At 40.5% G+C, this 17,240-nt stretch overlaps 1 protein-coding gene across 2 annotated transcripts in view; it reads left to right on the top strand.

Moving 5' to 3' along the window:
• NEDD4L (neural precursor cell expressed, developmentally down-regulated 4-like, E3 ubiquitin protein ligase) overlaps positions 1-17,240 on the top strand; it is a 259,010-nt gene that overhangs the window by 64,694 nt on the left and 177,076 nt on the right. For both annotated transcript variants that reach the window (XM_019531744.1, XM_019531743.1), the window contains exons 2-3: positions 5,587-5,668; positions 14,570-14,608. The gene's annotated coding sequence lies outside the window, so the exon portion shown is untranslated. The remainder of the gene's footprint in view (positions 1-5,586; positions 5,669-14,569; positions 14,609-17,240) is intronic.

Raw genomic sequence — 17,240 nt, 5'->3', positions numbered from 1 at the left:
CACTGCTTCCTAAGTCTTATATGGGGTTTTGATGCAACTCTGGGGTGCTAGTATTGTACTAGAAATGTTTAATTAAATATGGCACTGTTAGTTTCTACTGAAACATAACTGAAGTGTAGACTATTTTCTGGTCCATACCACCTTTGAGCGGTTCATGCCCATAGAGGGACAGCATTTGGTTTATTCACATCTTTATTTTTGTCAATGATCTGTTTAAAAGCTCAACTATAGCCACTATAGTTACTATACCAGCTGAAAGAGGGAGGAAAAAGGGGAATTAAGTTTTTTAAAGGCTGGTTTTAACTGCTAAAAGCAGGTCATTACTAGAGTCCTAACACTATGCACATTAGCCATTTAGATTACATGCTGGCCTTAGCAGTCCTCTAAAGCAGCATTTCTAAACCTATTGGTTGCAACCCAAAAGTGGGTTGCAAGAATATATGAATGGGTCTCAAACTAACTTAAAAAATGGATTCTCCTTTAAAGAAGAAAACCATGGGAAACTGTGGCTTTTCCCTTGCAGGCTGGCAGAGTTCCAGCCTGCACGGAAGGGGCTACTTGGGGGCCCCCCATACCCCACACACCCACCCACCCATCCTCTACCCTACAGACCGGGGGGACAGGAGTGGGGGGCTGCAGGTCGGGAGTGAGGGGCACTGGGTTGGGACTGGCCATCGATGTTTACAAATCGGTCCTGGTACAAAAACGTTAGAGAACCACTGCTATAAGGTTTATTGTTTGTATTTTGGAGTGTGCTGTAATTGTCTAAGTGCTGTTCAAACAGCAAGATGGGACTCATCCCCAAATGATTACAATCAAAATTAGAAAATAATAATGATTAATAATGAAGTGTAGGGTACAAAAAAGGGTAAAGCATACAAGCAGAAATGCTTTGTTTAATTAATTTGAAAAAGAAAAATACTGGCTTTGGTAATTACCTCATGCTCATGGTTTTGGTTATGAGGAGTTTTAGAGGATGATTATGGGGGTGGTTGAAGCATAGTTGAGGTTTGGACTTGATGGCCCCAAATCCCTTATATTCCTTTGAAGAACAGTGAGGTAGAGGAGGTAAAGAAGGTGGGGAGGGTAAAACAATGGACAAGGAGCATGGCTGGGTTGGTGAGGTGCCATGAAGGGAGACCAGTCTGGGGAAGAGGGACGATCAGGGTACCACAATCTTAAAAGTGGAAAATGATTTTTTTTTTTTTAATAGAAGCACTCGGGTGAGTTGGAGATGAGGCTGGAAAATTAAACTGAGGAACAAATAAATGAATGTTTAAAGAAAAGGAGGTACTCGAAACTGGTAGATGGCAGCATCTGCCGCATCAGTAGGAGTTGAAGTGGGCTTGGGGTATAACGGGGTCTGTGCTGTGCCCCTCTCTCTTTTCAGGTGATTTAAGGTCTGTGTAGCATTTTGGCATAAGAAAAGAGCATCTTTCCTTTGACCATAACATTGTTTAGATTAGCTGGAATATTTGTTGATAAAACCTAAGCTTTTCACTTAAAATTAAGGAGATCATTCAGTCACTGGAAACAAAGGGTGGGGATATGACTGAGGTTGGGAACTGGAGTGCAGGCACCCCTGCAGCACTGGTTGCTGTTCCCACACTCCCCCTTTACAGACTCTTAAATGTACCCATGCCCATAACTATAGATTTCTAATACTACACTTTTAATTCCAGTTTTTTCTAAATTTTATTTTAAAAAATTAATCTTCCAGATTTATCTTTATAATTGTCCATTTTGGTTTCTTCTTTAGAATTTCTTCTTCTTGGAATTTTGGTCTCAGATGTTGACTATCATAATATTTTCTTTAAATAACCGAATCGTCATTTAGTATCTGTGCAGTGTCTCCTTGCATTTTTTTCAAAACTGGATCTATAGATCTTACAGCTCCATTGTATAGGTAAGCAGGGATGAAAATAACTTGAAAACAGATGTAGTCATAGTTACAAAATGATTATTTTAAACTTGAAACAATTGACAGTGAGGGAATTGTTCTGTCCATTTACTTTTTATAAAACATGTAAATGAATTTGCCAACTATGGTGCGTCCATCCCTGTTGCAGGACTGGTGCGTTTCCTCCTTTTCTTGTCTCCTGACTAGAAGTCTCACTTGCTGCATTGTATGGGAATTCCTAAACTGCTCATTTCTGAAGCACATCTGAGCTCTGTGCAAGGGGAAAGGAAGGTAAAGTGACAGAAGAGAGAGTGACTCTTTAAAAAAGGTCACTCTTGAAGATGACAGGCTGCCTCGAATACGACAGACTGTCAACCTTCTACTAAACAAAGCCTTCACTTATGCTCGTAATACCAGAGAGGGGCAGCCTTCTCAGCTGGGGGGGTTGCAGTACTCTCAGTCATTTTTGTTGCTGTTCTGCAGCAAGACTGGGTTATTGGTTCTGCTTTTATGCCCCAGGTGATTTTATAAAAGTCATGAGCAAGGTCAGACTTGGCCTTGTCACTCCATGGTTCGCCCATTACTGATTCAGCAGTACGATTTGGAGAAAGTCAGTCAGTGCTGAGAGGTGTCGGACAATAAAAACAAAGCATTGTGTAGATTATTTTTAGGACTTGTGGAAAGGAAAATGGAGGGGCATTTAGAGAAGTTGAAAAATGTTTTATGACCTGTCCTTCCCATACAATATTTGACTAAGTCTAGCACAACAACCTGAGGTTTCAGGGAATATCCGGTTTATTCTGCCTCTTGTATTATGCTATTGTGCTAGCAAATACTAGGCAACACGAGACACTCCGAGTGCAGTAGACTAATTTTACTGCGCATCGTCATGGCAGGCAAAACCTGTGCTAATGCGCAGTAGATTTGTCAACTGCACATAAACATCACAAAAGACCATTCATTTGCACTAACGTGCAGTAGCGCTGATTACAGCACATTAAGTTTAGCACCTGTCGTTACAGGTACTAAACTTAATGCACCGTAATAATGGCGCATTAATGAACATGTAGATGCGCCAAGTATGCGTTATGTTAGGGTGGTCCAACTGGTGACATAAGCTGCGAGGAGCTAAATTGCAGCCCACTGGCTACTGCTCTTTACCACCACCCTTCCATTCCCTCGCCCACTGCTGAATTTGGGGTCTTTGGTCACTATTGATGATTGAAGTTGGTGTTAGGGGAAAAGAGGCAGCAAGTGGTGGCGGAGTTCCAGAGTGGCGCCAATGCAGCATTTCTGGCAGTCACTCTGACAAGTCATTGTCCCATCAGTGGAGGTGGGTCATCCAGCCCACAAGGCTGGACGAGTTGGGCACCTTTGCATTAAACAATCTATGGGTTCCATTGAATTGCTATGTTGCTATTATTTTCCTTAGCTTTAGTGCTTACTGCTGTATATATTTTCATTTTAAGTAGCTCATACATTCATATACAGGAAACCCTCGCTGTTTGTGGGTTCAGCATTCATGGTTTCAAATATTTGTGAATGTTGAATCTGCAGCTTAAATATACTTACAGGAGCTCCTTGGGAGCTCTGCACTTGCTGCTGCTGGGCTCCTGCTGCTGCCGCCATGCTCCCGCCGCTGCACTCCCACCACCGCTGCGCTCCCACTGCCAGGCTCCCACCTTCGCCAGAGCAGCTGTGTCTCCCCACCCCCTGCAGCCGCCGGGGCACTGCGATGATGAACGCAAATGGCATTCATGAACACAGTACCTTAATTAGCGGATTTTGCCATTTGCGGGGATCACGAGAATGTATCCCCCTGCGAATGGCAAGGGTCTCCTGTAGTAGCCTGTGCAATGGGGAATTTTTTTTCCCTTCACTCTGCTGTGGTATTTTGTTGTCAAACTGTGGTGTTCATTTGCTGATAATACCTTGTGATATATCAGCTAATTTGTTTATGTATTTTAAGTTAAATTTTTGGAAAGTAGTGGGACTGCATTATGACAATCTTTGAATCTTTCTAAATAAAGGGATGGTTATCTGGATCTGTCTTTTGCACTTTTCTTTTAACCAAACCAAATTGTACCACGTCACCTGTTGTACTGATGTTTGGAAGGGAGGCACCGGAGGAGTTTGGTACAGAAGTACCTTGTCGTATGTTTGTTTCCTTCCTCTTCAGGTGGAGTTGACTACTCTAGTCCTATACTCTGGCTTGGAGTGTGTAGATTGTATCCTGTTTCCCTTCTGTATAGCAGTAGGGTGCGTTACTGCTTTAGCTGGAGCAGAGTGATCAGCTTCTTTCACCCGTGCAGTTCATAACCCTAATGTGCACTATAGCATTGTGAGTTCAGTGCGGGTTGCACAAATTTGAGCACAAGGCCTCTTCACAGTACTCTAGTCACTCTCAGATGTGAACTACAAGGTGTGCATTGCGTTTTTGAAGAGGTAGATCATTCTGACACAGTAATTGGGGTGGAGTCCTATTGCATGCTCAGTGGTCTTATTTAGAAAACCTTCCTGTTTGGGTAGGGAAACTTTGTATATTATCCTCAGACTACTTGCCTTTACAAAAAGGTTCCTACCTGTAGGCAAGGCAGGGAGCAAAACAAAAAAGGGCCCTGGTAACTTACCTGCCTCTTTCTTGTTTTCAAGAGAAGGAAAAAAAAATGTATGAAAACTACTTTGTGACCTTTTGGTGCTTGGCTTCTATTAGATTTTATCTCCATTGAGAGAAGAAGCTGGCTACTGTCTGACATGACAGAGGGTTATGAGTTGGGGAAATGCCCCCCTCTCCCCTTCCCCTGGAAACTTTATATCTGCTCCATTTCATGAGAAAAAGGAATGAGATTCCCAGGGAGAGGCAAGCATTTTTATAAAGCTGAGCTGTTGCCTCATGTCATGGCTCTAAGGCAGGTTGGGTAATAAGATGGCCTGATAGGCTCAGGGGATGTCAGCCTGGACCAGAGCATCAAAAACCCGGAGTGAACTGTGGTTTTCATTTGACTCCTTCCCTGGTGCCTGTACTGATTTTTAGGAGATGCCTTACAGTATCTTAAAATAATGGCTACTTGGCCAATCAAGATAATTTCCGCCTCTATCCTCATTGGCCCCTGCTGTGTACGATGACTGTTTTCGCCCCCTGTTTTCGAGGGGTTAGAGTTTTGGTAGCTTCTTGTTGCGGCTGGACTTCCTGACTCTCTTTTAGTGAAACATTTATTTCAGTTTAGTGGAAGTGGTGCAGCGCTGGGAAATCAGATGAAGTTCTGCAAATTGTAAGCATAGTACTCAGAAACTTGTTTTTTGCTTCTGTTCTGTTTAGTCATTCGAGTGCAGCAGCTAAAGGGACATTGATTTTTTTTCAGTTGGAATAAATAGCTGTTCTACAATTACAGCTTGTATTCAAGAAAAGGTGCTCTTTCCTTGTTATGCACAAAAGCCGCCACTTCCACTTACCTTTTAGGCTAGGATCACTCTTTAATCAGGCACAAACCAACAGAAAGTATTAATGGTTTAATAAGCATAATACAGATATTTTGCCTTTTGGTAAATTATTTGTTTACTAGGAATATTTAATGCCATTATTTTTTGTAAACCAGATTAAGTGTATAGATTATGCTGAATTTGTTTGTTATAGTTGGCAATGTAATTGTAATCCTATTTATTCAATGTGACTTCTTCTTTTGCAGTGACCCATATGTGAAACTTTCCCTGTATGTAGCAGATGAAAACAGAGAACTTGCTTTGGTGCAGACAAAAACTATTAAAAAGGTAAGTTCAGTTCTTATTTCAGTAAATTCTGAAAATACCAAGAATACTGAAGCATGCTTCATCTGCACGTACTATTATGACACTAATTCCAAGATACCATATAGAAGCTTTTATGTATTCTTTTTTATTTTTATTTTAAAAATAAGATCTGAAGGACCAGTGCTTTCTGTTCGTAGCAAAGTAGTCTGTGAACTACAAAACAACTGCTGTACTAAAACTGATTGAAAGCTTACCTTTCTGAATTTTGATATATGGATATCTCCATGCACAGTTTTATAATGTTTCCTCTTGTTGAAACTACATTCTTCTTTTACTTAAAAATATAAAATATTTCACTGTCATTAAATATTCTTTGATTGATTGTCATGTGAACAATTGATTTCTATCAAAATGGCCTTTCTGGGTTAATTTTTCTTTCCAAAATCTTTCTGTAGTCATATAAAGGTATTTGACATGGGTTTTAAAAAAAAGCAGACAAAAACTGTATTTGCAATTGAAATAAAAAATTAAAGGTATATTTAAGGAATGGGGAGGGGTTAACTTATTTTTATTTTGGTATTTTTAGTGAAGAGCATTAGGAAAGCTAGTTGGCTAAACCAAAAGTCAGTATTTTAAGAGTGACATACTTCTTACTCTTGGCTAGCTGCCATGGTAAATGTGGGAAAAGTAATCATTTGAGTAAACCCTGAAGGAAAAGTCATGACGGACTATCCTGATTCATAATGGAAACTGAGACGTCAAGTAGCCATTTTACAATAACAATCTAAATCTTTAGAATGACTGTTTCCTGTAATGTCATAATTTCACTAATTTGTCCTGTCATTATCCAGTTTTCCTACTTTTACATGACCTCCATTTTAAAGGAAAAAAGTGAGTCCTAAAGGTCAACTTTAAAAAATGAGAGCATTCACCTAAATTTATTTTATAAATAATAAAAAGACAATGGAAGGGTCCACCCCTCATTACCATTTGTAGGTCACCTTAGGCTTTGTGCAGTGTTCTTCCCCCCTCCATTTATCTCCTCCAAATAAAGCTGTTTCCATTAAAGAGAGTTAAAAAGAGCTGATTAGAACTTGGGGGAAAACAGGTTTCTGTGTTAAATCCAAGCCTGTCCATGTTTTGGTTCAGCACAGCACAGCACAGTCTTGGGACAGGAGAAAGATACAGCAGAACAAAGTAGCTTTTGTGGAAGAGTAAATGGAGTACCTGATACTAAAATGTGCTCCACTTACATTCTGGAACTCGCCTGGATAGAGCTTTTCTTCTGTGCCAGGGACTCAGCATATAAACAGTGAAAAATAATGTGGTCCACTTTTAACTATCCCAGGTGTTTACTATTCATACCAATTGTGTTATTTTTAAAAAAATGAAATGTGGGTTTTTTTAATTTACATTTTCAGCTTTTATAATGTGTGTTTGGGCTCTTTTAATTTAATTGTAGACCTTGTCAAAATTTATCTTAATTGTGCTGAAATTTCTTGGAGCAAAATATTCATGGCTTTCTGATAGGTCTACCTACTTTATTGCTATGGTAACAGCACAAAGTGTTAGTTCTTTAAATAGTTTTGAGATTAATTGCCAAATCCATACAGGTTTGTGGGAGGTTTTTTTCTGATAATGGAGGGTTCAGTTTTCATAAGGAGGATGCATGATGATGTCATCTTTCTGTCACTCTTTTTGAACAAAATGTACTATTCTCTTTTTAACTTCAGTGGTGGAAAACATTTGTGTGACTGAAGATTTAGCTACCTATGTGAGTCTTATTAAAATAGCTTAAAGTCTATATGGAGATGTAGTTGTACTGGTATAACCTTCATGTATACATTCATTTTAAGGGAAAAATAAAGTTTTATGGGTTAGCTTGTGCCCATTTACATGTGTTATGTTTCTCCTGGGAGAATTGTAGCTTTCCTGGAAGAAACCACGGGTATATGGGCATAAAGACTGTTTCTCTCAGAACAAAAATGGCTGTTTTAGGAGCAAAATAATCCATCTTCCACCTGGTAGAAGTCACACCTGGGGGAGTTTTCTCCTGGGAGAATGAATGCTTGTACACTTCACCACTCAGGAGGAGTTTAGTAGCAGAGAAAGGCTTTCATGCTTTCCAGAAACTGGTGTTAGGTCTGGAGAGGGTGTGCGGAGAGGGCGACAGGATGAATGGTCATTTAGACTGATAGAGGAGAGGTGTAGCAGCGGCTCACTGCTCTCCACCATCTCCTCATATTGGGTTCCCCAATGTGAGGCGTGGGTGGGCCTTTGCCACACCACTACAGTCCCCATGGAAACAGGAGGACTGGAGCAGCTGCTGCTCCCCACACTGTCCTCTGGCTAGGATCACTCTGGAAGGTGCAAGGGGCAGCAGAAAGGGGGTGGTTTCAGGCTGAACATCTATACTGCTCCCTCTCCTGCAATTATTTCTAGCACTGGAAATTTTCCATTGCTAGAAATGAACGACTGTACACTGAATGTGTGTCTGTTTTAAGCAAAACTGTAAGAAAATCTTTAAAAGTATTGGAATAAGTATTCTAGACTTCTTATATAAGTATGAGAGGTTGTGCCTTTACAGCTGGCATGGTTTTCCCATAAGCAAGTGTCTGGGGAGGACAAAAGGTTGTTTCCTTTGTAAGGAGGAATGTGGACTACTCATGATCAATATGATACACAGTCTGTGTGGGTGTACACATACAGTAATGAGTCATAGGTGTATATGTGCATGAGTAATGCCTCAGTCATGCCCCAGTACCAGACAGGTGATCCTTTTTGGCCATGAGGAACCTTGGTGAGATCAATCAGGTTCCCCCAGGTGCAGTACTTCTTCCCATGGAGCTGTTTGCAGTACTAGAGCTTTACTTTGCCTCTCTACTGATCTGCTGTGAAGTGTGCTGTAGGTCTGTAATTGCTCTTCAGTTTTAAAGTAGTGCAGTGGTTACAAGTAACTGGCAAATACCTGGAGGTGATAGGGAGACGTTGTGGTCTTTCTGTTTTTCACCTCATTTGTTACTTAGAGCACCAGTATGAGGTAGCACAAATATTTCCCCATTACTTCGTACTTTCCATTGTGAAGGTTTAGAATGGATAGGCTGTGTCCTGCCAAAACTAAGCATAGTTGTGCTTGCTAATTGACATTTAGCCTTCTCCTAAATCCACTTTAATACCTCTCTACTTGACACATGCTTGAGGTGGCCTTTAATGTGGAATTTAATTTACATCTACTTTTATCATTGTTTGATCTTCAGTGAGCTGTAGATTATCTCTGATTTTTATCTGACTCCTGACTTCCTAATAGGAATACTGCCTGGATCAATAGAGGGCTGTGCCCTTTACTGCCTCTCTAGGCACAGTGTGCTGTGCACAATTCTATCCCCTCTACCCCCACCACCTCCCAGAGCACCACTACCTTTCCCAGTGGCTCAGGGACTCACTGCAGCCTTTTGGGTCCTTTTGGGTCCCTATTTTCTCTTTCCTCATTATGTCAGGTGCTCTGTATGTATTCATGTCTCCATCCACCCATACCAGTGCCCCCTGTATCTGGAAGTGGGGAGTGTAGATATGTGCTACTTCATATTCCCTTCCTACCATTGCCAAGAATGTCCTTTTCATTCTCTGCACCCTCCATATCTTTACCTCTTAGTTCTTCCCCAGTGCTGGCTCAGTGCTACTCAGTCACCTTTCCCCTACCAAGGTACCCCATTTCCCCATCTTTCCATGGTGCCCTTTACCCCCTGTTGTATTACCAAATGCTAGAAGGTCTCCATGTGTGCCTCCGTTTCCTGTCTACTCTCATAGTGTCCTCTCCTTTCTTTCCTCTGATTTATCTTAGTAGTCTCCTCTGAACCAATTCCAGTCCAAATTAATCTTTTGATAACATGGGTTACCAAAATTGTACAGAGTTTTCCAGGTGAGGTCTTACTAAGGTGGTTTGCGATTAATACTTCTTATCTCTATGGAAAGTACCTTGCATATTGATAGACTAAATCAGCAGATAGATTCTGATGAGAATAGATGAGGCTTCTATATATGGGGGTCATGACAGGAGACCCTGAACAGAAAGTAGAGAGGAACCTGACCAGTTAAGCAGGTGTGGGCTGTAGATGAGCATGACTTAAGATGGGAGTTATATAAATCAGTAGGTATGCCACAGAGAAACTGTACAAACAGATTAATAGGGTTCAGTGAACCAGATTTACTAGTTTGTGTAATTTAGCTGTTGGATTACATAAAGCATGGACCAGATTGGAGAGTATTGGAAGAATCTAGAATACAGAATGCCTGAATATATGCAACTGAGCCTGCAAGCCCAACTTATATATGAGGGTCTGTCAGAAAGACATAGGCCCTATTTTTTTTCTCAGGCAAATATTATTGAAAAAATATTAAACTTGCACGGAAACTGCATACAGCATTGCTGAACCCACAGCTGTTTTCCAATGTAGTCCCCCCTTGCCAGAAGCCTTTTCTATTGGAGAACAAGGGCACGTATCCTGATGTTTTTCTTGTGCAGGCACTGTCACAAAACCAGCAATGCTTCACTGTCGTCCTAAACATGCCACCCTTAAAAATCTGTCCTTCATTCTCTGGGCTGTAGGGAAAAGGGGCAGCACCGTCCATCCGAACGATGAGATTTCCACTGTGGTGCACAAGCTGGTGTGTAGGTGAGTGTTGCTGTGCAGAAGTAGCACCAGACATGGTTTTTGTTTGGACATGTGCTTTGCATGTTTCTTCACGGTCTTGACATAGACCTCTGACTTTAAGAAAGAAGTCAGCAACAGGAACACCCTCCATGTCAACGGCTTGCTGGGGAAACAAAAAGTACGAGAAGTCATTTTTGCTAATCCTCATACAACCTTGGAATATATGGGCTTGTTCGCCAGTGGAAAAAGGCCTTTGACGGAGAAGGACATGATGTTTAAAAATAGTTGTGTGTTCAACGATGATGTACATATCTGCTATGTAAGCTTAATATTTTTTCAATAATATTTGGCTGAGTAAAAAATTAGAGGTATTACTTTCTGACTGATCCTTGTTGAGCAATGGCACATCCTACAACGAGCAGTAGAGAGAGAGCAGGCTCAGTCTTCCTGTGTTCAGTATGTGATGCCTTTGATCTATAAAAGACTTAAAGGGACAGAGCTTGAAATGAAAATATCAGTTGGAAGTTAACATGTTGTGGTGTGACTGACAAGAAACAGGAAGTCTTACTTTGCTGGCATGGACAAAAGATGAATAAGCTGCACCTGGTGACAGATGCCTGGCACAAGAGGCTGATATGTAAAAGAGCCTGAGAAAAGCTGAGGAAGATGGAGGATGCTTGCATAAAATCTTTGCTTGAGAATAGAGAAATAATAACAGTAAAAATATCCTGCAATTGCATTCACCTCTTTCATGGTGGTCTCACGGTGGTGGCTCACAATCATTCTGTGATTGATTGTCAGGTACACTCATTTCCAACTGAGGAGGTCTAGTTTGTAGTAGAAGTTCTTGTTCCCTTGCATTTTACACTATTGGATTTCATCCTGAATCTAATACTTGAGTCATTAAGGTCATTCTGTTCTTCCATTATGATAATCCAATCCTTTTCTGTATTGATGATGCCTCCCATCATAATGTCATCAGCAAACTTCATTATCATACTTCTCCTTTTGTGTGTCAAGGTGGTTGATGAAAGCACTAAGCAAGATTGGTTGGAAAACCAATCCTTGAAGGATGCCACTAGAAACCACCCTGACATTTCCTTTTCTATTGCTATCTCCCCTTTAGTCGGTTACCTACCAACTCTACAATTCTTGTACTAATCCTCATCTTCTTTTGCTTAACTAACAGTTTTTACTAATGGTACCATATCACATGATTTACTGAAATCCAGATGGGAACTGCCACATATCCTTTGTTTAGAAAATTAGTCTGCCAAAGAAATAATAGCCAACTCCACGGGCAGATCTAGTATTTCCTATAGTGGGGTGTGATACACTGCCCCTCAGACCATAGCGGATGGGGACAAGGTGTGGCTAGAGTACTAGGCCACTGAGGGGGACAGTAAGGAGCTAGGTTGTGAGCAAGAGCACAAAGTGGGTGTCCATCCTCTGTCACCGTTCCCCAGATGACCTGGTCATTGTGGGGAGGCCTAGAGCTCCTCCTACTCGGATCCAGCCAGGAGCTGTAGGGAGCTCCAGTGTAGGGTGCCATGTCAGCTGGAGACAGCTGTACTGGCAGGGGTGCGTTCCTTCTACCAGTATCTCTTCTTGGCCAGTGGTGATAATGGTAGTGGAGTGGCAGGGAACAGGTGCAGGAAGAGGAAACTACTACTGCTGTTCACTATTTCTGCTGTTTCCACTGGAGCCTGGCACCCTGTGCAGATGCTCCCCATAGCCTGCAGCTAGAGCAGGGCAAGAGTGGCTCTGGGGTTCCCCCTGCACCCAAGTTAGCTGGAGACAGCAACTGTGGTGACGGCAGAAGGGGGATGTGGCTGCACCAGTGTACCCCACCTAGATCTTCTCCATGTCTAGTCTGGCATGATCTGATCTACCTTTGATAAACCCATGTTACATTGTATCCCATTTTACCTTTGTCTTTTATTTTTTCTTTAAAAAATTGTTTCAAAACCTTGCTTACTATTGTAGGGTGGGTAATTGGCCTGCCATTGTCTAGATCATCCCTTCCTTTCTGAAATATAGGCGCAGGATTTCCAATCATATGGAAATAGATTAAGCCCTGACTTAATAGATTTATTAGAAATCCTTGCTAATGGATCTGTTATGTTGTATGTCATGAATTCTGGGATGGAGATTATTTACTCCCCTGGTTACACTCTTGCAGTGTGGCTTCATCGCCATTTGCATTCTGTTTCCCATTAGGCATATTGCTCCATGTTCACTGTCAACCACTCTTCCCCCAACTCCCCCCTTCTAGAAAACTGAGGCACAACATCCATTCAGTTGCTGAACCATACTTAGGAGAACTTTCAACAGTCCTCTATTTTTACTGTGTAGTAGACCCACTTCTTTCCTTGTCCTCTTTTAATGTATATGTCTGAAGATTCACTTCCCATCTGATTTTAATATCTGGTGCAAGGTAAAGACCCCGGGACCACCAGTTCTTTGACCTGTAGACAGTTGGAAGTAGTTGAAGCTTTTGGGTATGCTAAGAGACAGGGCCTGTGTGTTTGATAGTTTCCCCCTTTACGTGAGAACATGGGTCTTTTCACCAAAAATAAGTAGAGTTCTGTCCACCGATGCCTGGAATGTTCCCTGAAATTATTTTAGGGATATGTATGGTTAAATGAATAATTATTTAACTGATAAGCTCAGTTATAACCAGTTATAGCTTGCCAGTTATTGTTTAGAACTATTGTTTAGAACAGGGTGGGGTGCAGTCTGGCAGCTAAGGGAGAAGTGAAGCTGCGTGGTGGATGTCGGTCAGGCAGGAGGGAGGAGCGAGGGGGGATTAGTACCCATAGCTAGTCTGTTCCCTCCCTCCCAGCGTGCTGCCGCCAGCTGGGAAGACCCTCACTTGCTCCTGCTGCCCACGGCTTCGAGGGCTGTGTTGTCTGGCAGGGCTTCTCCCCCTGTCAAAGGTGGCTTCTAGCAGCAGCCATGTCTGAGTGGGTCTGTGTGTAGCCCCTGGCTCCCCGCACTGCTCTGAGCTGGTGGCTACTGCCCTTTCCCCAGGGTGGGGTGAGGTGGGCAGGTGCTGGCCCCTGGCTCTGCACACCCCGGCCAGAACTAGGTATGTGTTATCAGTTAACCATTTACCCAATATCATTAGAGGAGGCTAAACAGATAATTTTTTAATGACATTTACATCCCTAACTTGTTGAATATATTGGATGAAGCATTCAAAAGTTATTGCCTTCCAGGCAGGCAAACATACACGATTGAATTAAAGTGTAAGATATTACTTCACTTGGTTAATTTAAAAACTCCTTATGACAATAAAGAAATATTTTTTTGTTTCAAGAAATAAGGTTAAGAGAGCTTTATACTTGGTCCTGAGCCTATATTTAAGGATAGCACACGGTTACAGACCCAAAAATATATTGACCTCAGTTTATATTTGCAGGTGTTTTGCTGGTTTGGAGAATTAATTTTCCCTCTTCTGCTTTGTGCTCTATGGAACAGGGCTGATAAAGTTTTTATTTCGGCACCTACAAAGCAGGGGCGGGGGTCCGTGTGTGGAAGGGAGGGAGGGAGTGAGATTTAACATTAAAATAAGTTGAGTGGATACATCCACATATTATCTTTTAAAATTTGAACTGCATGACTTGCTTGTATTTGCATTTTACTAATATGTTCAGCTTGATGATCTTCTGGTTGGTTTCTTTTAAGGTTGTAGGCTACATGAATGTCCTACACAATTTTTAAAACAAAATTACAGTGCTTTGTAGTGTTTGTTTACTACAGAAACCAGAGAAAAGGCTACCACTAGGGTATCACTATACTAGTTCAAAGAAAAGAGCTTTTGCTTTTTTAATGCAACCTAATATATAATTTTGTTTAGCAAAATAAATTCATTTTAATAGTTGAAAACAAGTAAATAAAATGATTATTTAAAAAAAAATGAATTTCAAGAATGAAATGTTTTCTGGCTTTCATGATACTATCTTTGCAGGAGTCCTCAATGATTTTGCCTTCTACTGATAGAATCCTATTTATAGTGAACATCTATTTTTGGTTCATCTGGCTCAAATCCCCTCCCATGGTTGGTTTGCTCTGTGGAAAAGTTTTTGAATCATTTAAGATGCATGTTTCTAACTGATTGGGCTTTTTTTTCCCCTTATCACTTTTACCTAATGGTATAGCATACATGCACATTTAAATGACTTCAGATAGACCAGCAGCCTGGATGAACTAACATTTTAAGATTGTAAAAATATTTTTGGTAAAATAAAACTATTTTCTTTTACAGACACTGAATCCCAAATGGAATGAAGAGTTTTATTTTAGAGTAAGTTTCCCTTTATTTGTGATAACTAATAATAGAGAGCTTATCTCTCAATGTAATTAAACATTGGAGTGGGTGGGGAGGACATGCTAATTGGTTTATTTCAGAGTATAAAAAAATCACTTGACTACATAGCATTACCGTCTAATCTCTTTTTCTTAAAAACAGAATAGAAAGTGAGATATTAACATATGGTTTAGCATACAAATGGGTGGTTGCACAATTTAATAATGCTTTATTTTATGCAGGTTTTGAGTCAATGCATATAAAGGATAGAAAACTCTTCACTGAAATGTACATTTTTAGTATACAGTGTTTGCTATGGTATTAAATGGTTAATGTAATGGCAAATAAGGAGAATATTTCCTAATGTGTCACAGCACAGCATAATTTTAATGAAAGAATCTATACAGCTATTTTATGCTTAAAGATCCTGAAAGTTGAGCTGGCATGACAAAAATCCCCCAAACAAAGTAGAAGTAAAGGAGGACAATTGAACGAGTGAATTTTGGCCTATGGCATAAGGACAAAGCAAAAATATAAACATGTTATTTTCATTGTAACTGATTAAATTAGCTTCATGTCATGTTAAAGTTGATAGAACTGAACCTAAAATGTTGCACTTTCTGTTACAAGTAATAAGTGGCATTTTATCACAACAGGTAGAGTTAAATGTTTAAAAGTAGTAAATAATAGAATTAAAATAATAATTGCTCTAAATTGCACTTCATATATGTATGAAATCAAAATGAGTGAGAGCAAAAAACGTGTCTGATCCTCAGATGCTACAAAGATTTTTCGGGGTGGAGTTGATTTCTGGGCAGTTGTAGTTTTTTTTTTTTTCCATTTACAAAAGTAGGTTAGGTAAAATTTCAACAGTTTAATCTTTAACAACAGCTGTTTGAGAAGAGGCACAAGCATGGCATTGTGAATTGTTAAAACTGGAGTATCCTGCAACATGTTTTTTGTACAGTTCTAGCCATTGACCATTGTGCTAATTTGGTAACTTAAACAGTTACTAAGGAATATATGTTAATATCTAATCTGGGAGATGAGAAATGCTTTAAAGTGAGTTTCCATTTCAAAATAGATTTTTTTGAGACTGCACCAGTGAACTTTTAATAGATTTGTTTTTAAATCTCTAAAATTATCTTTACAGCATTAGCTGTTTGTCATCCTATAGACTGCTTGTAGATGTAAAAAACAAAACAAAACAAAGCAGCAGAGCTTTACTTTAAACTCGATGCACTCCTCTGCCAAGTCCAGCATGTGCCCAAAAGAGGCAGCACATTAGTTGGACCTGGCTTGCCCAGCATCTGTATAGATTGGTTGCTTCAGTGGGGCTTTTTTGGCACTTTTATCTAATAGCTGATTGAGTCAACTTTAAATAAAATGGCCAAAAAACCCTGCTGAAGAGCCCGATCTACACAGATGCGGTGGAGCCAGATGGAAGTAATGTGCTGCTGCTTCTCTTAAAGTGTGTATTTTTTTTTTTTTTTTGTCTCCCTCCACGTCTGTCAGTAGCCATTATGTACTCTGGGGGAAAACAGACTTAAACCTGTTCATGTGAATAATGCTGAATCCCTAGGAATTTTCTTGCTACTAGGAGCTGAGTGCGACTCACCCGAGTTTTACCCATTCCAGTCACAACAGGATTTGATGCATTTAGATTTCTTGTTACCTGAATTTGTCTGGTCATGTTACATTTTCACTTATTAAGTTTGGTGATTATTGGGCTTCTTCATAAAACGATATAAGGAGAATGGTAGTTTCTTTTTGACACATAACAAGCTGTAAAAACGAAAAAGTTTAAATCAAGTAGGTGCCCACCATTTCGTTGTTAGCATTTATTCCCAGTGAATATAATTTGCTCAGTGAACCCAAAGCTTAATGCAAAGTTTATCCATCAATGTACATTTAGATTTGGTTCCACACTGGGCAGGTGATTCAGGAAACTGAGCCCTGGTATGTGTAACTCCATTTTTTCCTGCAGTCTTTTATAAAAGGTGGGGCATTGGAGGGCAGATCATAAGGCACAGTGCTCCTGTACTTGGATGTTCCCCCTCCAGTGGAAAAGCCACATGTTCAGGACTTGTAGAAACCGGCTACATATGCTTGCATTTATGATTTCACTGATATTCTCTGGCTTGCCCTTGGCCACTTTAGAGCTCTGTAGTGTCCGGACTACTGGGAGTCTTGTTGTTTTAACTGCAGAACAGGTACTACACAAACTCCTGGTCAGAAATGCAATGAATTCATTCACAAGGTGGCTCAAACTCCTCAATATAGTTAAATTTGGGATTTCCCCTGAATCTCACAGATGTCTGCCCAGTGTGGATTGTCTTCTTTGTGTTTCCTGAAGCAGAATATTGGGAATAGCCCACTATATTCAGAGGTGTATTTGTTCCTTGGCTACAGCATTGGGGATTTTTTCTTAAGATGCAGTGTGTGTGGTCTAACTTTACTTCAGTTTTACAAAGCGTTCCTTGTGATGAATAGTCACCACATCTAGACAGATGCACAGAGGGTAAACAATAGAAGAACAGCATATTTCTGAATGAAAAATCTCAGAATCCAGGCCAAAAGAGAAACAGCCTCTTAAAAATCTGTTGGGTGCATCACCTGTTAGGATTTG

Source organism: Crocodylus porosus, unplaced genomic scaffold (genome assembly GCF_001723895.1).
Source record: "Crocodylus porosus isolate Cpor-Errol unplaced genomic scaffold, CroPor_comp1, whole genome shotgun sequence".
NCBI lineage: Eukaryota > Metazoa > Chordata > Crocodylia > Crocodylidae > Crocodylus > Crocodylus porosus.
This window is presented reverse-complemented; position numbering and strand designations above follow the sequence as displayed.